The 17126-nt window shown below is 37.9% G+C and overlaps 1 long non-coding RNA gene across 1 annotated transcript; it reads left to right on the top strand.

The window, feature by feature from the left end:
• The first annotated feature begins 932 nt into the window (after nucleotides 1-932).
• LOC146763788 (uncharacterized) lies at nucleotides 933-15880 on the top strand. The gene is made up of 2 exons (XR_014951719.1): nucleotides 933-2684; nucleotides 2946-15880. It is a non-coding gene; the product is annotated as an uncharacterized LOC146763788 (long non-coding RNA).
• The last annotated feature ends 1246 nt before the right edge of the window (nucleotides 15881-17126 follow it).

Below are 17126 nucleotides of genomic sequence, written 5' to 3'. Positions count from 1 at the left end.
GGCCTGTGGGTGTATGGCTGTGAAGAGGGGCTGGTGACATCAGTCGAGTGCTTTCGTGGCAAATATACATTTCAGTCACACAGCAAAGGCTGACATCTATATTTTAAAAATATTTATCCCAGCTAGGCACAGTGCATAATGATCAGGATACAAATGAGATTAATTCCTTGTCTCTGGAGATAAATCCAAATTAATTTGCTCTTCCAACAGCGCTGCACCTTTTCCAAGCACCCTAAACAGGCTATTTTTTATTTATTATTTTTCCTCTTCAATTGCAGCCATTTAAAAAAACAATTACACTGTATCTATACATTATTGTAAATCCAGTTCTGGGGCACTAGATTGTCTTGGGAGAAGTGGTGAAGTGTGGTATTAAATTTAAACATAGTGCAAATGGTTTAAGAAAGTGCCCTTAGCTTGTATATGATATGTAACAATTACAAATAATAATCATAAAAAATTGCTATTTCAGGCTTTTCTTTGAAATATTTTGGAGTCCAAATAAGATTTACTATTGAGCTTTCTTTCCCACTCTGAAGAAATGTTGTCAATTGATTTGTGTTCATTTTTAAAAAAATGATGAGAAAGAGTAAAACAAGTTAGTGTTAATGTAGGGTGTGCTTGGTTCTGCTCCACCCTGTGCCATTCCTTTGACTCACAAGTCAGGAACACATGATGGGGAGCACTTCCACAGCACTGACAACACCAGCTTCAAAGAAATTCAGCTGGTCCCTGTCACTCTCTCCTGTCTTCTCCTGCTCTCCTTATAGGGATTTCAACCAGTTAGAGTTTTAGCTGCAACATTTACTCCTCTGGCTCCCAGAGAAAAAAGCAGCCAGGAGAATCTGCACTTTGTCCTCCTGGAGGGTGGCTGATCACCCATTTTGATGTTTGGCTGCTGCTGTCAACTATTGAAGCCATGTGTGTTTGGCTGATTACAGTCTCTGCCCTCTGAGGGCTGCGTGTAGAAGCAGCCATCTGTGGTATTTCCATCATTATTCCAAGGGAGGGATTATTATTATTTTTGTCAAAATTTGTTTTTTGCATGGAATTCAGTGACACAAACTGGCTAGCTGGCACTGCCATAGCAAGGAGGTTCCCTGCCCAGGTTGTATCTGTTGAGGTGGCTTTGCTGCTTAGAAATGCAACATCCAAGGGACATATCCCATGACCTGGCTGCCCAGAGCTGGCTTTTCTTCACAGGTCTGGCTCCTTCCCTTCAGAAAGCTCTGGGTCTGCCCTCCTACCAGTGTGAACAGCAGCTGGGTCAGGAACACCATCCTGGAGTACCAAACAGGTCCTGTCATCTCTGTGGGGATTTCCTTGTTTGACTTGCTTAGCCACACCACATTTGCCCAGGTTTAAATTTTCTAGTTAAAACCACAAATAATAGTCAAAATGTGAACTCTTATGTGTTTCAAAAGAAATCAAGGCAAAGACAAAATTAATTAGCATGCAGTTCATAAATGTGACACTGATGAATTGCAGCATTGCTATTGATTAATCATCTATCAGTTACAGTGATCTAATCACTGTGGCTACAAATCAACTCAGACCTATCCATGGATTGATACTCAGTGCAAGAAATTAAATCAAAGGCTCCAAATGGTACAAAATTGCAGGCTAAGGTTTAACTCCCAGCTGATGCACAACTACCATGCTTGATTAACACTAATGGCAAGCTAACTAGGTATGCCTGCAGTGCACTGATATGAGAACAAACTTCAGCTGATTGAAGACTCCCTCTCTATTTATCCTGTTTTGGGCCTCGTTACAGCCACCTCATTAACGAGAAAGTATGACCTCAACCTGGGTGTAATGGAGCTGCCACTGGGGTAAGAAATGCCATTTATTCAGCCACTCTACTAAAGAAACTAATTTGGTACGGTTTATTTCTACAGCCCTATAGGATACCTAATTTTTATTAAGCACAAAAAATATGTGGGGATTAATTTATGGAGAAATAATTCCTGTGGCTTCATTGAAGCATTTAGCAGAATATATTTTGGAAGACCTGGCCATAATTCAGGAGGGTAGAAAACAATGTCTGGTAATGCAAGCACAGACATCATGGAGAGTAATTAATTTGAAAACAGCTGTTGAGCACTTTTGATAGGAAATTTAAAAGTGGTTCTGTTTCTCTCCCATATCGATTTGTCAGAGCTCTTTTATTTCCTGACACACATTTATAGAAAAGTAATTTAGGCACAACCTTGCAGATTTTTTACATGTATTTTAAAGTTTTTTAAAATAGAAAAAAATACTTCTCCTAAGAAATCCCCTGTGGCAATTCTTTTCATTATAAAAGAGATCTGAGCAGTTTTGTTCAAAGACATGTTTCTAATTTGGATGTCTCTGTTATATTGAGACACACAACTTAAATGTAAACTGCTGGTAAAAACAATTCATTTACAAGGAACTGCTTGTCCTTCCAAGGAAGACCAAAGCTTTCAACATCTTAAAAGAAAATGACATCATCTTTATTTCAGGAGTTTAAGGATATTTTAATGTGTGCTTTCCAAAATATCTTCCTCTCTTCACTACTAGAAGATTAATATCTTTCACTCTTATTTTTGTTGCAGTGAATTCAGGGGATTGAGTCAGTTGATCTCTGAGTGCTGCTCCAAGAAGTCTCGGTGTCAGAGTTGTTGCACTGAATCTTGCATCTGATATGGAAGGGTCATGTACGTGAGCATGTCTGTGGAGAGCCCTGAAATCCTTTCTGTACTGCTCATCCTTTGAGGATGGAATGAGACTTGGAGAAAATTGGTCTAGTGGAAGGTGCCCCTGCTGATGGCAGGGGTTGGAACAAGATGAGTTTTAAAGCCCCTTCAAACCAAATTCTGTGATCAGCACAGCCATGACTCTTAGCTGGATTTTTCCCACTTGGTTTAAATTATCTAAATGGTGGTGAGGAATATTTTTTTTTTTCTTTCCATTTGCAGGCAGCCGGATCTGCTTGTGACCTCAAAATGGTATGTATGCTATGAAGCAAACAGCATCCATGCTCCATCCTCCCATTCCTAAAAGCAACAAAAGCCTAGTGGAACATATTGACTCACTGTTGTCAACATAATGATAGTGTTTGTAAAATAAACTCCTACCAAACACTCCAATAATTAGAATGTCTCTTTTCCCCCTCCCAACCTTATGTTCCTTTCAACACAATGACATCAATGTTCATTAATTCTATATTTGAATGTTCATCTTCTGTGGCAGCTCTACCAAAGCAAAACAATATTTAACAATAAGAAGATGTAAAATGTTTACATAGGAAGGGAATAAAGCCAGTGATGGCAACAAAACTCTTAATCAAACTCAATTACAGAGACCAGGCACAATCTGCCAGAGCTGACAGTTTGCTGACTTTACTTATAGTCTTGTGCAAAGAGAAATCTTCCATTTACAGCTCTACTGAAAAGTGGTTGTTTAAAAATCATGGAGGAAAATCACAGGGTGACTTTTTGTCAAAATGAGTTTTATCACAGTGAATACCAAGGAACTGTGGGTATAAATTAGATGTGGTTGTTCTCTCTGACACTGTAGAAGATACAGTTTGGGTCAATGGTTCTATGTGTGCATCTGGGAAAAAAGTCAGTCTTTTTCCCTGAGGTACATTTTAACGGCAGTAAGCAAGAGCTTTCAGGAAATAGAAAAAAACCTCTCCTGTTGAGGAAAAACCATCTGTTGGCAACTTGACAGGGTGAGAGAAAATGTCTAAAGTTGTGATAGGTGAAGCTTAGATTGTATATTACAGAACATTTCTTCATTGAAAGAGCTGTCCAACCCTGGCACAGACAACCAGGGCAGTGGTGGAATCCCAGTCCCTTCAGGGAGGGATTTAAAAGACATGTAGCCTTTGGGAATATGCCACCAGTGCTTGGGGGAATGGTTGTACTTGATGATTTTAGAGGGATTTTCCAACTGAAGTACTTCTATTAGTCTATGAATGTAACTGGGGTTTTGTGTTAATCAAATCCATTTAACTGGAAATTTGAGTATATTAGCTAAATAGTGAGGTAGAAAACAATGAATGCTTTCCAATCTTCTGCATTGAAGAAACATGTCCTTTAGGAAGAAAAGAAAAAAGCATGTGAGACATGGATTTTTTTAAAGTGTGTGTTCCTAAAACTCTGGCTTGTGTTGGGCAGAGGATCAGCAAAAATCCTTGGGTTCACTGAAATTTAAAGGTGAATTGTGAATTTGACCCTCTAAAGGGTAGACTAAGCTATATAAAAAAAAAAAACGGCAACATCAAAAAAAGGGCCTTTCTGATCTCAGCAACTGACCTGGGACTTGGTAAATTTTATAAAGCCTGTGCATCCAATACCAATTTTGGTTAGTGGAATGTATTTAAATGGAATCTTACACCATCCTGCCTACATCCTACTCTCTAGAAAGGAATTATTTCTTTTTCTTAGGGGAAAAACATTGATTGTTCTCATTTATAAGAGGACAATTCAGACTAATTATTTCCTTTGCACCATAGATTCTGTATTATTTTATAACAAAAATTGTAATATAACTAAACCTTAGATTACTGTTTCAAAGTGTGCTTAGTGCAATACACACAAGAGGAAAATATCAAGATAGCTACAATGTCTTACATGACTTTCATATGAGAATCTTGTATGAATATAGAGGATAGACCACTAAAACTGCTCAGTCAACTTCCTGTTTAGAAATAGATGCGCCTCCAATCATATATGGGGTGGGTTTTTTGAGTAGTTTTAAAGCTGTCTGAATTGCAAATCCTTTTAAATGTCCATCTAAATGTCCAGGCTTTGTGCCAAGAGGAAATAAATCTATGCAGACTCTGGAATCTTCCAAGTGTGATGAGCCTAATAGGTACATTAGTCCATTTTATGTTACCACCAGGAGCTTTTACAGTGAAAGTCTTACCTCTTTTCAACTGCTTTGCATGCACTGGCTATTAATTTTAGTTGAACATACTCAAATAAAAATTAGGTTTTTTTCCTAAAACTGTGTGAGAGTGAACCCATTTCTGGCATATTTTGATATAAAAATGCATTATCTTAGAAAACGTTTGGAAAAGCACCAATGAAAACATGAACACATATAGGAGGGCAATAAAACTAAACATGGGAATATATAGTTGGTGATAGTTTGGTATATTTTCAGTTTCCTTCAAGAAACCTGCAAAAGTTTTGTTCCATGGCCCTTGTTCCTCAGAAGAGGGTGCTAAGAATTTTCCAGCTGCTTAATCACTCTAGAGTGAAGAGACACAGGAAACTCTTTTGAAGAAAGTTTCTTTTTCATTAGTGCAGACTTATCCTATGATGGACTAGCAATTGAATTTGTGTTTTATATATGTATTTTACATCTGTCAGACTGGCATCTAGAAATTAAGCTCTGCTCTCTACATTTTTGTTATCCATGCCCTTCACTCTTGTTCCATTTCTCCTCCTTTTTTGCATGCTTCTGTTCTGGTCTTCTTTGCATTTGGCTTCATGAGGGCGCACTGCTCTGCCCTGCATTGGTTTGGGGTCCTGTGGTGCCTTCCCTCACGGGCTCATGAATGGACAGGGCTGGGATTTGCCATGAACTAACCTCCTCACATCTGAGCTGAACCCTCTGTACTATGCTGTGGTCATGCCTCAAGGTCGGAATTCAAGTCCAGCAAAGGAGACAAAAAATCATAGTGAAATTCAAATTAGGGGCTGTGAGAACACAGGTAAATATATGAAACAATTTCCATTGCTCCTGACATTCCACAAACGCTTTGCAATGACACTAGTGAACACCCAGCATGTCTTTGCTTCTTGCAGGAGAAAAGTGTTTTCCAGATGGTTTCTTTATTAATTTAGAGAGAGTTAAGCTCCATCTCAAAGCTGCAGACAGCTGACTGATGGATGCTCCTGGAAAATCTGCTGATTGGCAAGACTGTATTTCACATTAGCTGTTTCAGAGTTACTTTGGTAATTGGTTCCAAAGGAGAGGAGAAAAAAAAAAAATTGCACCAGCCTAGATGTAACTGATTTGCCTCATTATTTCTGATTTAGAATTGACAAGACATAGATCAGCCATTGAAAACTTCATGCCCCTAAGAATGGATGTTTCAGGCACTCTTGAAGTGCCAGAGAATCATAGATTAATATGTTCTAAGCCTTTTGCTTTTATGTTTGCAAAATGAATGCAGATTGGGTCGGTGATATATGTGTGTCATTACATTTTCCTATACCTTTTTGATGATTTAACTGAAACAAATGAGTGCTCTCAGGGCCAGTCATCACGAGATCAGAGTTTGCCGTGTAAGAGTGATGTCCCACATCTCACCCTGTGTTCCTCCTCCTGAGGATGTCTGTCCTCTACTCACCTCCTTGCCTCCAGACAGGCCTCAGACACTTCTGGAAGTGGTAGCTTCAGCTCAGGCTGAACTTCAAAGGTGCTGTACTTTTAAAATTGCATCTATTACACTCCCCTGGGCCTTTGCAGAGTTTCTCACTGGGATTTCTGAGTTTCAAGGCAAAGTGTGTGTTGCAGCTAGATTTGTATCACACCCTGATTCAGCACACTTCCCTAAGATCTAAATTATTGTTGTTCCTGTACCTGTTCAAAATCTGGTGGGGTGTGGTTGTTTTGTCATGCCTTGCCTTCCCTATTAAGCCTCATGATTGTGTGATTGTTTGATTGTTGTGATTACTGACAACTCTGAGACAGGACTGTTAAAAGATATCTTTTCTACTACTGTGGCTGAGCTTTGAGCTCATTCCTGTGGGCATTGTGGAAGTTTATGTTTTTCATAGATTCAAAAGCAACTGGGGTTATCCACTAATGGAAAGCACAGCTGTCCAGGAGGGTTAAATAAAAGACTTAGGGAGTAGCAGTGCACAAGGGGCTGGGAGTCCATTTGAAAGGAAAAAACCTACAATTTGATTTTGTTTTCCTATCTACTATTAGATGCTGTCAGAGACCAGGTACCATGCTGGGCAGGCTGAGCCAACTCACCCCTTCTTCCATATCTAAATTTACAATGGTAATCAAACTATCTGATCACTATTTGAAGGGATTCCAGCATCTTTCATACCCTCATCACCTTTATTCCCCCACTCCCAAAGACTATTATCTGAAAGTTAAACCATATTTCTTGTCACTAAAGCATCAGGAAAAATGAGACCAAGATTCTTCACTGGCAAAATGTTTAATGGCAGCTCTTCTGTGCAAAGTGCTGTCACCAGAAGTGGCCCTCCTGCTTGGGAACTTGTGCCGCGCATTTCTTCTTCTCTTCTTCACATTCACAGAAATCTCTGCCTTGCTGCTATTTCTTCGCTTCTTTGTGTGGCTAAACCCAGGAGACAAAACCAATGCCCCTTTAAACACCACTCCCAACACAAATAATCTTCTTTTATGAAAAATTTCACTTTTGATGAAACAATGTTATATAGAAATTAAAAGGTGAAATGCTTAATAAACCTTGGGCTCACAACTTACAGTATCCCAAAGACCAACTTTGCCTGCACCTTTCCCTAGCCGATGATGCATGTGGGTTAAATTTTACTGTTACAACCTAAAAGTAGTATTAAAATAAGTGAAAGTAAATTAGATTTAAGAAAGGCCAGAATATTATTCCAATTTACACTGTGTAATATTGAATTTAATTAGTCATTGAAATGAAGTAAAAAATTTGCTCAGTCATAAAAAGGAGGTGAATCTGACCAGATGGATATAGCATATGGGTAATCCATAGATTTTGAAAAGACTTCACACATCTGTTTAGCCCTTTACTTTTTTGGTTCTAGTGCAACCTTAAAATTCATTTTTTGAAAGCCTGACCATCACAAGAATACCTTATCAAATTTTAATTAATTCCCAAGATAAAGCTGCAATGGGCATCTCGGGGAATATTCTCTATTGAACTGACACACTGGCTAAAAAGTAGAGCAATAAAATTCCAATTCTTTGAAGGACTACTTGGATTCTGAAAAACTATCATCACATTTAGTTAATGCAGTTTATATGGAAATTCTGAAACAGTTTTTATTGAAATCTTGTTTCTGCTGTTATTTCGTTCCTCTAGCTGCTTTTGTAAGGATAAATCTTGTTCTGGTTTGGGGTTTTTCTGGGAGAATGAGAGAGGATTGAGAAAAGCAGCCTGTTTTTGACAATTTGGCTTATATTGAGTTGGAGGAAGATATGAATTAGTAGTTTCTTCCTTTCTTCTTGAATCTGTCAGAATTTTTGGTCAAGATGTGTGTGCTTTGATGCAGTTTTTGCCCTTGGGAGTGGAGAGCATCACATCTGCCAAGGACAGTAGTGTTGGAATAGTTAATTTTAGCTTCTGAGAAGCCAACAAGGTTTGGAAAGTTAGAGCCAGACTTGTGGCTCTATGTTGCATATTTTCAACCACCTAGCAGAGCAGCAACAATGAAAGCAAATTCATTGTTATGGGTGAATAATGAGAATTATAACATTGAAAGCTCCATGTGTTTTATGAACCACTACCCCCAGAGGTACTCTTGCATCTCTCAGGATTATAGAGAGAACAACAAAAATCCTCCCTTGTCCCATTCTCAGTTGTCAGGGTCTTGCAGAAAGAGATCAGTAAATGTGATATATCAGTTAATCAGTCAAACCAGATTGGTAGGGTTTGCGTGCTGCACTGGTCTTTCTTTTTTTTCCCATCAAAATAACAATTCTCACATTAAAAATGTTTGAGATTATCTGTTTCCATTCACAGCTCTCAACTGTGAGATGATTCTTTTCTCATCAAGAGTACAGCTGTTTCGCTTGTGTATTTTGTGAACCCTAAGGAGTTACAGTTATTACTTTCAGGGCATTTATGCTTCAGTTAAGGATAGGTGTATCTTTCAGAGAAATAAATATTTTTTTCTTGGAGAAATCAATTAAATGGGACTAGAAAGGACACTAAGAGGTCATGTAGTCCATCTCCTTTCATAAAGACAGGGTCAGTTATGTCACTTGTGACAAATGCCAGTTCAATTTTTCTTAAAAATCTTGAGTGATGAAAGCATTTCCTGGATTTTAATCTTCTTTGCTTTTTACTTCTTGGCCAAACAGTAGACAGAGAAAAGAGTTTAATTCTTTCTCCAAGCTTCCTTTTACCATTGAAGACTGCTTCCCCATTGTCTCCTAGTTTTTCTACTTTTCATATTAAAGTATATTAATTTTTTAAACCTTTTTCTTAAGTCATATTTTATGCACCTGACCAATTCAGTCTAATTTTCTACTGAGGTTCCTGTACAAAAGTACCCATCCTTCTAAATTACTGCCATCTATGCACTCACACAAAGCTTTTGACTCAGGTTGTCACTGAGGGGGTTGTAGTTGTTCCACCTGGAGAAGAGAAGGCTTTGGGAGACCTTAGAGCACTTTCCAGTGCCTAAATCAAATCCCAGAGTTGGAGAGGGATTTTGGACAATGGCATGAAGAGATAGGACAAGGGGAAATGCTCTAAACTGTCAGAAGGAGGTTTAAATTAGATGTTAGGAATAATTTCTTCACTTTGAGGATGGTGAGGCCCTGCCCAGATGATGCTCCATCCCTGAAGGCTGAACAGGGCTTGGAGCAATGTGGCGTCATGGAAGGTGTCCCTGCCCAGGGAGTTTGAACAAGGTGGTCCCTTTGAACCCAAAACATTCTGATATTCTGTGATGAGTTCGTCTGTGATTTCCATTTGGCTCAGTCTAATATTACTCAGATCTCATTCTGCCATACCTCTGCCAGGCCAGTATTCCCCTTTGGTGTGTGTAGTTCTGCTTTCCAAGGGATTCACTTAACATTTGACCTTCCTGAACAGCACTATACTTTTATCTCCACTTCTCTCCAATTGTTTTGAATTCTACTCGTCTTCCCGACTGTTTCCTGATGTTCACCTTGGTGGTCTCTATGACTGCAATAAATATGATTTCTATCTTTCATCCAAACCATTTATGGAATTATGAGTTGTACCAGACTTAAGAAAGAATCCTAAATAACCCACAGTATTGACCCAATTCTGATGTTCTGAGGTAGCTACATAGTCCCACACTCTGAAGGGTCACCTGGATAATGTTTCTCAAAGTTTTTTCTAAGTCCTTCATGTGAGAGAGTGTCAAAGCTTTGCTGAAGTCGAAGTATGTGACATTTCCTACTTCTCCCTCATACACAAAGTCAGTTACCCTGTCATAACAGGAAACAGATTAGTTTGATGTGATTTGTTTTTGATGAATGCAAATTGACTGTTGCTCTTCTCTTAGTATCCTCTAGGTGTTTACAAACTTTTGAGGTGTTTATTCCAATATTTTTGTGGGAATGTAGCTTCAGCTAAATCAGTACAGGTTACTGTTCCCTGACTCTGTTACAGATAAGCATTATGCTTTCTGTTTTCAAGAGAGAATCCCAAATTAACAAGAAAAAAAATCTGAAATTTTCTTTTTCTATAATTCAACCTTTTTTTTTTAATTTGAGGCAAAACAAGAAAAATCCATTTTATAGGTGTTAGAATTTATGTGAGATCTTTCTCTACATTTGGATTTTGAGTGAGATGACAGATATTAACGAAGATTTGTGGTTCTGGCACTAATACACCCACAGAATTGTAATTCTGTTAAAATATCCCTGTCTACCACAGCTCTTCAAGGCAGCACTATGGCATCTGGACTAGAATTGCAATTGTGCTTCTTTAAACTCTGAAGACAAGGAAAGAATTCTCTCTGCTGTTAGTTGTTTTATTGAAATGACAGAGATTATCTGTCCCAACTTGGGAAGGACAAGTAAATGGTACGTTAAAAATTGCAGCTTTTTCACTCTGTCCCACACCTTCTGCAGCATTTGCAAATCTTTGAGTGCCATCAAGTGAAAATACACAGCTCAAATGGGATCAGACTGGCCAAGTTTCAAAGTACTGTTACCAGATCTCTTTCCAAAGTTTATTCTGAAGAAGTTTGTACCTGTAGTTGAAATAAACGAACAAGCAAACAAAAAAGGAGTTGAAATACAGGAGCATTCTGAAAACCTGCAGCTCATCTAAACTTAAGCACAGGCGATAACTCAGAGTTCTGAAAATACATAGACTTGCAGAAAATGTGACCAAAATGACTTGTTTGTAACATACTGACTGCAAAGAAAGCACACTAGACATAGCCAATTTTCTCTTCTTCATCTCTACCATGAGTTAATTAATTAAATCTCCCTAAAACACACGCTATTTCTCTTCCTTTTTTTTTTTTTTAATTTGCTCATGAGGATTTCTTTTGATTCACTTTTGATTCACGTCCAGTTGTTCTCCTCTTCCTGCCCAGTCTGAAGACAAATAGAGGGAAATTTGGTCTTTCAGTACCCTGTTAAATTACAGTTAGTGAGCTGTGTAGGTGTTAGCATTTCTTGGAAGCAGTATCCCACTTTATTTATAGCTCTGCTGTTTAGCCTTCTGTGTCTTCATGCTGTGGTACCCTGCCAGAATGCCTATTGAATATGCAAGTTCATAGGCAGCCTCACTAGCTTCTGAAAGCTTAGTTTGTGACTGAAATAAGGGATGTGCTTGGAGCAATCACACAAAGATTTAGAATGGGTAGCAATTTGATGAGAATCTAATAGTATTTGGTACTGTTTTGACATCTTACTTTGCTATGTTGCTATCCTTGACCTAGTGCTTGACAGGAGGACCTGAGAGACTCAGTCCTACTCATCAGGAATAAAACGCTGTGCTTCTGACCCTAGTATGTTTAACACATTTTCCTATGGGCAACACTCTGTCAGCTTAACACACTGAAAGAAAATAATTTCCAAAATCTGCTCTAATGAGCCTCCTTAGTCTGGACAAGCCTACATGCAACATTCACCTTTTATGAAATATAATGAAAACCACAACCCCAAACCCTGAAACCCCATTCCAAGAAGCCCACACCCCAGCCAGTAAGATTTAGAGTTTGGTTAAAATATCCAGAATTAAGTGGCTACTTTTGTGCTCGGTAATGAAGCTGTCTTTATAGTCACTGGAGGGCTTGCCAGGGTGGTTGGTCCTGTTGAATTGTTCACTGGCAAAAATCACCATCACAAACTGGCTCCTCATCTAAATGGAGAGAATAATGGAATCCTAGAATGGCTTGAGCTGGAACAGTCCTTAAAACTCACCTAGTTAACATCTATTGTGGACAGGGATATCTTCTCCTAGATGAGGTTGGGCAAAGCTGCACCCAGCCTGATTTTGAATTTGTGCACTAAATGCTTATGGGATTGTATTATCTCATTCCACTATAAAATAGCTCAGAAATCTACCTCGCATACAGGCACCTACATCTGAAGGCCTAAACTGAGCTCAGCTAAGATCAGATCACTCACTCAGTTGCTTGAACAACTGAACTTGACAACTTGAACAGCCTGAACTAGCAGATGCCTTGGTCCCACCTTAGGCTGTAAGTCTTTTTGTTGTAGTTGATGGTTTCCTATATGTATTTTTTTCCTATATGGCTTGTACCTACATCCTATACCTGGGATTTCTTGAACTGAGTTCAGCCAGTTCCTAAGACTAAAATTGCTGCCTGTTTGTGTGATGTTTTCCAGTCTGAGCTAGCAGAAGCTTGTTCAGTGCTTTAGAATTTTGAATGCTTAGACACACAGAGATGTATTTTAATGCATTGCCATCTACCTCTGTCATTTCATCTGCTACATGATTTTGCTGGGTGCCACTTAATATTCTTCTCTGAAGTGGTTTGCTTTTTCCTGAAGGATACAAAAGACTCATTTGCACATGGCAGCTATTTAAACACCACCCCACCCCCCGCAGCTGGCTTAATGTATATTTTACTAATCAAACAAAATCAGCAAAGGGTCACAATGCAAAATTAGGGGGGAGTTGAAGCAGAAACACCAAGCAGCTGTCAGCACCATTTGACTGAAGACCCAGGTGTGCTGGGTCCCCTCTGCGGGACCTATAAATTCCTGTGATCACTCCAACTCACTGTTTGAGGAGGACAGGATGTTTTGGTGTTTGTAATAAACTGTGCCTGTTTCTTCAGCCAAGGTGAGTGTCCTATTGCAGCAGGTGCAGCAGTAACTCATAAAAGAAAGGTTTTCTCTGTATTAAAGGAACTAGGACTAGATAGAGACAAAGGATGGTGGAAGCAAAGCACAGTTGTTCGGAGCTGACAGGTGGAAATTGATTCACAAATAAAATGTTTCAAAGCTCAAAAAACGGGAAACAGATAGTGAATTATGGCTTTATGGTAGAATTACAAGATAAGTGATAAAGACAGTCTTTTATAAGGATCATCTGAAATCCAATGTAGAACATTGATTATATATATAAAATAATATATATGTCTATGTTATGATTACTGGTGTTATTTCTGCCCACCAGAAATAGTATTTTCTGACAGTATTTTCTTCTTCAAGACATTTCAGATATATATGATACATCCCAGTTTCTGGAAATGATTCTTTTCAGATTGAAGCTGTGTTTCAAGTGGAAAAGGTTCAGAGGTGTCGTAGTCATGTCTTCTTTTATATGAAGATCACAAGACCAGTAAAATAACATGATGATCAGTTACATAGGTCATTGTAGACAAGTTAGCATGATTTTCACATTAAATCTATGGCACTTCCTTCTGCATGAGTTGTGCCTTCAATTATTGAAGTTTTCAAAAGAAAAACTTATCCAAAGCTAGCAAACTATGTCAGCAATTATTTGGTTCTTTTTCAGAAAGTGCACAAAATATTAATTTCAATGACTTTTGATACGATTCATGATTCATTATGACAGCTTCTGCACAGCTTTAGAGTTGATAATATTTTGTACCTGTAATGAAGTTATTCTTAATAATGAAATGAATTTTGTCTTTTTTTTTTCTTTCTTTCCTATTACAGCTGGAAGAAGATCTGCCAATAGTATGATCACAAACTAATCCTTTGATCTCTTAGTACCTTACGTTTATTCCTCTACAGAACACAACTTGCGTATTATTCTTAGCCTAGAGCTTCTGGAGGGAAGGAGCCTCTATGTTACCATGTTGTTGCTATTAGAAATCACATGCTAATTTTTGCCTATTGCTCTTGCAACACTATTTCCAATGCCGGATAACTGCACTTGGAGGCAGTGTCTACTCTTAGTCTGTGTGGGAGGGACACCAGATGGATTTGACAGAAAAATGGAGGAAGCACAAGGTACCAGGAGCTTGATTATGATTTGTGTAGTAAGTGGCAGTCGCAGAACTCCTACTGTTTAGCTATTGTCAGGAGTTTTGTAGTCATTATGGAACAGCAGGTAAATATTAATGGAAAAAGATTACACACTGTAAGACAGAGAATCAGCCTGTGTAAATCACGAGAGCTCGGCTGATATCAGTGGAGCTGTAAGATTTTGGACCAGCTAAGGGCATGGGCCTTAAATTCTTCCTTCTCAAAAGAAAAGTATATATCTTGAGTTCTTCAGTGGTATGCTTCAGACTGTTCTCTAAACACACATTCAAGTACACATATTTAAGTACACTTAATGTCTGGGGCATCATTATTTTGAAGAAGGGAGGGCAGTACACACTATGTACACCTGAGGAAAAGGTCTGTATCTGTGAGTCAGCAGTTCCTGTAATTACACCCACTGTCCATATCAGCTCTGGGAATTCCCCTTTCAAACCACCCACTTTTGTCCTCCTTCATCAGCAAGCCTGAGTGTGACATCCTCTAACAAGGTTGGTGGGGTGGTTATGTGACTCCATTATTAACTTAAATGCAACTCGCGTACTGCAGCAAATAGAATTTCTCCTGACAGGCTGCTTGTCATATTATGGCCTTATTTGATTAACTCACCACTTTGGAGGTGTTCATGATCTCATTATATCTTTAATGATAAAATTTCCTTCTGCTATGTGCTATTTTATATTATGTTAAAAGGAATTCATTCATTTTTTGCTTGTCACTTGAATAATTGGATAAATATTTAACAGGGGCAAGTTGATTAAATTTCTAAAATTGTGCTCACTACCAAAATATATTCTGGACACCTTAAATGCTGGTCTGTAGGCCATTGATGGAACAGATGATAAATCCAATGAGTTTCCTCATCTTTGAAGGTCACTCCTGCTTACAGTTCTGAAGTCACAAAAAAGAAGATATAACAACAAAGAATTAAATTCCAGCAGGTTTTAGTAGATTACTGTGCAAAAAATTTCAATTAGAAGGTGAGAGCCATTACTGAGGTGGAATGTAGCTGAATTCTTCAGAAACAAGAGGTAGTGCATCTTGTGGTTAAGAGGTGAGATAAACAGATTTTTTTAAACAATTAATTTTTTAAACAATTAATTTTTTAATTAATTTTTTTAAACAATTAACAATTAATTTTTTAAACAAACTGTCCTGAGTCTTTGACACTGAATCACAAAGGCCAGAAACATATTTTTAAGCTCTCTTTGAAGTAGTTTTAATTTACCTCAGCAAATACAGACTGTATCTATTCTTCAGGTCCACTAGTCTCCTTCTCTCATGATGAGTTTTGGATGTCCAAATATTTTGATTTAGCCATATCTATGGAACACAGGACTCAGTATGTTGTCAAAATTGGCAGCAAAATCTATGTTTTGGGTACTATATTGATTCAGGGTATTGCTGTCAAACTGGCTCTTAATGCTTAAAAAATAGACAAAATTATGGCTTTACAGGATTCACAAGTATTTAAAAATACCCTTTTTTTTTGTTGTTGTTCTTATTGCCTCTGTTTAAATGTCCATAAATTTATATGATGTAAACAACAGTGGATAAAAAGTTTTTTTCATTTACTTTTAGATCTTAAAAATCATTGGAGAATGACATACAATTATTAAACAACTTTATTTAATTTTTATATTATGTAAAATGTCAACTAATATAATCACTGAAATTTTGTATACTGACAAAATAGGGATAAATTTACATTCTTCAAAACTAAAAACTCTAATTTGATTACTTTTATTTTCCATTAGGGTGACATTCCAGTTACAGGATTTTAACCACCACTACTCTATAAAACCCTGGGCTCCAAATAACAAAATAATCAGGGTCCCAGGAGGTCTCTTGGTTGATTCCTTTGCCCCAGGAAAAGATCAGCAGGCACATGTTTTCATAGGCTGTTCTTAAAATACTCTCATGCTGGAGATTTCAGAGCTTCCCCAGGCAAACCACCAATGTTTCCCCATCTTTGCCATGAGATCTGGTCTTAAGTCTTCATTGTGTATAAACTCAAATAATTTCAGGTATACTTTTTGCTCTCTCTAAATATAATTTATTTTATAAAGTCAGGAATTAAAAATAAATAGATGGTTAGAATAACAACAACAACAAAAAGAAATGGAGGAAAATTTGAATCAGATGTATATTTTATGTAGTAAAGGGAGAGTAGGATTTTCCAAGTCTTATGTGGATCAAGCTATTCATGACTTCAAACTACACATAGGCAACAAAACTTCTCACACATTATGCTATTTTTCCAGATGAGTCTCGGGAGTCACATATTTTTCTTCATTAGCTATAAACAGAGATAGCTGAAGATGGTGTCAGGTGACCAAATTATATGCCTGAATTTTCTTGGATGCACTACGCTTTTCTGATCTTAAGTAAAATGGTTTATTCATCAAAAGGCACCATTTTCAGTCTGCTTTCTGCTCTCCTCAGAGGTTTTAGTTACCCAGGAGCATTCCCAGATTCTGGAGAATGATATTTCAAACTGTAGAAGTTTTACCTTATGTGGCATTGGGCTGACTCTTAGCCTTACAAACAGGTCCCAAGATAGACTGGAAGTTTTCATGGGCAGGAAGCCAATTTTAGCTGGCACTTTATATAGAACCACTCAGCTCTGGACAGCAAGAAGTGTTATTTGTGTGAACTGGGTTGATCCTTCTGTGTTATCCTCACTGTTAGAGAACAGCACTAGAATTTTACCATTTACCAGGACAGACATAGCCTATGGTGCACAGCCTAATTCTGAAAGTTCCAGGAAAGGCTGCAGAGAATGGTCACATTTGGACATAAAGATATCTATGTAAATAAAATTTATCCAGAGGTCTGCACCAACCTGAAAACTTTTAGGGAGTTCATCATTTGAGAAGGAAAAAAAAAATTTAAAAAGGAACATATCCACATATCCCAATTGATTATACTTCTATTCTTTTCTTTCAGTAATTACACCAAACAGATTAAAA

The sequence above is a fragment of the Lonchura striata genome, chromosome Z (genome assembly GCF_050655825.1).
Source record: "Lonchura striata isolate lonStrDom1 chromosome Z, ASM5065582v1, whole genome shotgun sequence".
NCBI classification, from domain to species: domain Eukaryota; kingdom Metazoa; phylum Chordata; class Aves; order Passeriformes; family Estrildidae; genus Lonchura; species Lonchura striata.
The sequence above is the reverse complement of the archived record's forward strand: the minus strand, read 5'-3'. Positions and strand labels throughout refer to the sequence as shown.